Source organism: Pongo abelii, chromosome 4 (genome assembly GCF_028885655.2).
Source record: "Pongo abelii isolate AG06213 chromosome 4, NHGRI_mPonAbe1-v2.0_pri, whole genome shotgun sequence".
In the NCBI taxonomy this organism is placed as follows: Eukaryota; Metazoa; Chordata; class Mammalia; order Primates; family Hominidae; genus Pongo; species Pongo abelii.
In genome coordinates, this window is record NC_071989.2 from 110,184,004 (window position 1) to 110,190,003 (window position 6,000).

Genomic DNA, 6,000 nt, shown 5'->3' on the forward strand with positions numbered 1-6,000 from the left:
AACAGAATATGTCAAAAGTGGTGAGATGACCAAAAAAAATAGTAACTTTATTGAAGTGAAAATGGGTAGATATGACCTTGGCCATCATCAAAGTCAACAGCACTAGTAAGACATACTGACATCATGTACTCCAGATATGATACAAAGGGCAAACCACTTCTGTGTTATCCTTCCTGTAATGCAAAATTTCAGCCTAACTCTGAAAAAATATAAAGCAAACCTAAATTGAGAGGCATTTTACAAAGTAACTACCAGTCCTTCTCAAAATTATCAAGATTTTGAAACACAAAAAAAAACCTTAGGAGTGGTCATAGATCAAAAAGACTAGGAAGACATGACAACTAAATGCAATGTGATGTTGGGGATTAGATCCTTGGAACAGAAAAAATGTTTCCACTGGTAGAGAAAATGGTGAAACCTGAGTAAAGTTGTAATTTAGTTTTATAAAACAAAGTTACAGAAGTCAATTTCCTTTTTTTTTTTTCTTTTTTGAGACAAGGTCTCACTCTGTCATCTAGGCTGGAGTACAGTTGTGTGATCTTGGCTCTCCTGGGCTCAAGCGATCTTCCTACCTTGATCTTCCAAAGTGCTAGGATTACAGGATGAGCCACTGCTCCTGGCCTCTGGCTCTTCTTGCTTACTGCTCTGATGAAGCAACTTCCATATGAGCTGTCCTGTGGAGAGACCCACATGGCAAAGAACCAAAGGAGGCCTCCAGTCAACAGCCAGTGAGGAGCTGAGGCCCTTTGTCCAACAGCCCTGAGGAACTGAATCCTTCCAACAACCTTATTAGTGGGCGAGGAATAAGATTCTTCCCTACTTAAACATTAAGATGACTGCATTTATAGCTGACACATTGATTCCATTCCTGGGACACCCTGAGCTGCAGAACTGAGATAGACTGCATCCAGATTCCTAATCCACAGAATCTGGGATGATAAATGTTGTTTTAAGTCACTAAATTTTGGGTTAACTTGTTACACATTAATACTTGTTGTTTTAGGCTACTAAGTTTTAGATTAATTTGTTATACAGTAATAGACAACTAACACACATGGTTCTGTATAATTATTATCTCTATTTTTACAATGAGGCAAGTGGTTTAAAGAAGTTAGATAACTAGCCCAAAGTTACATAATTAAGTGATAAACTGGAATTTAAACCCTGGGCTCTCAGAGACAGTTTATGGTCCGAGTCACTGCATTATAATGCACTCACAAGGCCCTGTACAATAGTAGTTATATTTTTACTAATGAGATTGCTCTAAGCCAGGATAAACTTTTACAAAGCATCTGAACCTATTGCCAAATAAATTTAAGAAAAAAATGCAGCTGGGCACAATGGCTCACACCTGTAATCCCAACCCTTTGGAAGACCAAGAAGGAAGGATCGCTTGAAGCCAAGAGTTTGAGACCAGCCTGGGCAACTAATCAAGACCCCACTCTACATAAGTAAAAATAAAAATAAATTAGCCAGGTGCAGTGGCTCATGCCTGTGGTCCCAGCTACTCAAGAGGCTGAGGCAGGAGGATTGTTTGCATCGGGGAGTTTGAGGCTGCAGTGAGCTACGATCATGCCATTGCACTTCAGCCTAGGTGACAGGGACCCCATCTTTAAAAAAGAATAAAAAATAAATAATAAAGAAAAAAATACTTCTTAACATCTGTGTCAAAGTAATACTATGTTTTGGGGAGTGGTTATTCACCATAATCCAAATAATAATATTAAGTAATCTTATTTAACTAGTAAATTCTTTCAGCTACTTTAAGGTACTTTTGAAAATAGCATTTAGTGGGCCTAATAATGATAGATAAAATCATTCTATAAGAGTCGGTAGTGATTTAGAGGAATTTCAGGGCTGATCAAGGCAAATGATAAGACATGAGCTTTATTTAGGCAACATTTTGAGAGGAATGCATGTGGGCAAAGTCCCCCACAGCATGATACCATCCAAAGGCTATATAGCACTTGTGAGGGTAAGGGATGAGGGCAAGGGAACTCAGAGGGGAGAGGGGATCATAGAGAGGTATTGTGTGTAGGTAATGTTACGCAGCACTCCAGCAGTGAGTCTGGGTCAGAGAGCTACAAAAGGCAGAAGCAGCTTGGGATATTTTGTAGCTACAGGGTTGATCTTATCTATGGCTAGCAGATGTTGGGCACAGTTTCCTGTGATATACAAAGCAGGCAGGCTCTAAATGGCTAAACATTTATTTGGGCTATGTTGAAAACAACTGGATATATAAAAATTTGAGTTTGCCACTGGTAGGCTTTTGAACTCACAGATTGTAGACTGCTGTGAAGAAATAAACCAGCTAAGGGTCATCTTTTATTCATTCATGTAACAGATTCACACTAAAGTTCATCTACAATTGACTTGGTCAAATGACAACAACTTACCTTTAAAAGCTAGCCTGATATACAAGAATAACTTTTAGTTCTCTGGCAGGTAACTCTGAATTGTCAAATAACTATTTGTTTAGGCATGAGAGGCTCAAAACAGAAAATTATTGGCCCATTGTCAGGCATTGTTGTAGACTGCCCTGGGCACTTCCAAGAGGAGGTGGGATTACCTCTAGACAAAAATAGACAACATTTTTAATACATATAGTTGCATCATGTATACATATGTAACAAACCTGCACGTTGTGCACATGCACCCAAGAACTTAAAGTATAATAAAAAAATACATACAGTTGCATCTTCTATTTTTAAAAAAACTCTTTTATTATAAATCAGATACACATTTTTAACTTCAGGTACTAACCAGAAAACACAATTTAGAATTACAAATCTGTGTGCTATAAATGCAGATGAAATATAGCAGTTTAAAGGGAATGATCGCCATGAAGTATTTTAAATTTTTTAAGCCCTGTCTCCAAGCCAGAACTCTAGAAATGAGAGAAATCAGCTCCTGAGTAAAGTATCTTTACTAAGCTATAATTTAGCGTCTGTATTTTTTAGGACATGCTATATTATGTCACATTACAGTAACACATTACTCCTCAAATTGTGGTGCCTTAACATAATAATGAAAACAAAAACCTATTTCTAGCTCCAGTGCATGTTCAATAAGGGTTTAAGGGTGTTTGGTATGCTTATATATTTTCACTTAGAAGCTCAGGTTGAGTAAGGATCTATCTTCTTGTAGCTGTACTATCTGAGACATTACAGATGTACAGTAGCAGAAAAAGTGAATCTGAAGAGTGACCCATTTCACTTCTGCTTGCATTTCATTGGCCAGAATTAGTAATACCTTACTTCAAAAGGACTGGAAAATGTTAAGTGGAGGATGCGAATAGAGTATTTGATGAATACTATCTCTGTGACAGTGCTATTTCCCTAAATTTTGTAAAACAAATATGACAATTGTGTTGGTTTCTTATTGCTGCTTTTGCAAATGACCACAAACTAGTGACTTTTAAAAAATAAATAAATAAATTTATTATCTTACAGTTCTAAAGGTCAGAAATCCAAATGTGTCTCACTGTACTAAAATCAAGGTGTCACTATTACTTGGCTCCTAGACCTCTTCTATCTTCAAAGGCAGAAATGTTTTTTGCCATTTAACATAACATATTCATTGGTTCTGGGAATTAAGGCACAGACACACTTGGGGGGCGATTTTTTTTTTTTTTTGCCAACTACAATATTGTATGAAAAACATTTGTACAGCTTCTGCATACCTGCTATTAAGGATAATGCTTATTATGTTTTGCAATTACTTTCCTATAAAATTCACATTTAAAAAGCTGTAAGAACTGATAAGCTTCCTTTCATCAGTTCATGGGAAAGAAGTAATACAATCTGTTTTCCTTTTGTCTTAGAGACAAGGAAGAAGAAAAACAAATTCAATAATGCAATAGGCAATTCAGTATCAGCTTCTGGAACAAGTAAATCCTGTTTCCCTAGGTCATCCAATTTCTTTCTCCATTAAAAAAAAAAAAGTTCGCTGCTATTTCCAATGCTGTTAGAAACAAAAGGTATTGCAAAATACATTCATAAAAAAATAGGATATTAATATTGGCACTACGGAATCAGACAAAATTATAGAATACTGGATGCAAAGTGAAAGGAAAAATAAATAAATATTGAACATTATTCTGCAGAATAAACTTGATCTTATATTTTATTTACAACAGAGAGAGAGGCACGTATGTAGTTGAAGGAGAGAATATTCAGAGGAATAAAATAGTGTTCCCTCCCTCAAGGAACATAATATTTATTTCAGGTGACAAAAACATATAATAAAGGCATAACTAGCTACAATTAGCAGGAAATAAGCAGAAAAGTGTCTTATAAATAAATGCTATAAGAGTTGAGTAGTTGGCAAATATTTTCTCCCATTTGTGCGTTGTCTCTTCACTTTGTTGATTGTATCTTTTGCTGTGCAAAAGCTTTTTAACTTGATGTGATCCCATTTGTACATGTTTGCTTTGGTTGCCTGTGCTGGTGGGGTATTGCTCGAGAAATCTTTGCCCATACCAGTGTCCTGGAGATTTTTCCCAATGCTTTCCTATAGTAGTTTCATAGTTTGAGGTCTTAGATTTAAGTCTTTAATCAATCTTGATTTGATTTTTGTATATGGTGAAAGGTAGGGATCTAGTTTTATTCTTCTGCATATGGATATCCAGTATTCCCAGTACCATTTATTGAACAGACTGTCTTTTCCCCAGCTTATGTTCTTGTCACCTTTGTTAAAAATGAGTTTGCTGCAGATGTATGAATTTGTTTCTGGGTTTTCTAGTCTGTTCCATCGGTCTATGTGTCTGTTTTTATTCCAGTACCATGCTGTTTTGGTTACTACAGCTCTGTAGTGTAATTTGATGTCAGGTAATGTGATTCCTCCAGTTTTATTCTATTTTCAAGTTTGTCAATTTTGCTTAACTGTTGAAAAAAAAACTTTTTGTTTCCTTCATCTGTTGCATGTTTTAATTTCAATTTCACTTATTTCTGCTCTGATCTTTATTATTTCTTCTACTAAATTTGGATTTGGTTTGCTCTTGTTTTTCTAGTTCTTTAAGATGCATCATTAGATTGTTCATTTGAAGGTTTTTCACCTTTTTGATGTAGGCACTTATAGCTATAAACTTCCCACTTATGCTGTATCCCATAGGTTTGAGTATGTAGTGTTTCTATTATTATTTGTTTCAAGAAATTTTTCAATTTTCTTCTTAATTTCTTCAGTGACCCCACTGGTCATTCAGAAGCATATTGATTAATTTCCATTTATTTGTATAGTTTCCAAAATTCCTCTTAGTATTAATTTTCAGTTTTATCTTATTGTGGTCAGGGAAGATGCTCGATATTATTTCAATTTTTCTGAATGTTTTAAAACTTGTTTTGTAACCTAACATATGATCTATACTTGAGAATGATCCATATACTGAATAAAAGAATGTGTATTCTGCAGCTCTTGGATGAAATGTTGTGTAAATATCTGTTAGGTCCATATGGTCTATAGTGCAGATTAAGTCTGATATTTCTTTCTTGATATTCTGCTTGGAGGATCTGTCCAATGCTGAATGTAGGGTGTTGAAGTCTCCAGCTATTATGGTATCAGGGCCTGTCTCTCTCCACAGCTCTAATAATACTTGCTTTATATATCTGGGTGCTCCAGTGTTTGGTACATATATATTTAAAATTGTTGTATCTTCTTGCTGAATTGATCACTTTATTGTTATACAGTGACCTTCTTTGTCTCTTCTTAGAGCTTTTGTCTTCTTAGAGCTTTTGTCTTGAAATCTGTTTTGTCTAGGTATAATGACTCCTACTCTTTTTCAGTTTCCATTGGCACGGGATATGTCCTACCATCCTTTTATTTTCAGTCTATGTGTTTCTTTATAGATGAAGTGTGTTTCCTGTAGGCAACAGATCAATGAGTCTTGTTTTTTTATACAATCAGCCAGGGTATGTTTTTTGACTGGAGAGTTTAGTCCATTTAGATTCAATGTTATTATTGATAAGTAAGGACTTACTCCTGCCATTTTGTTATTTGTTTTCC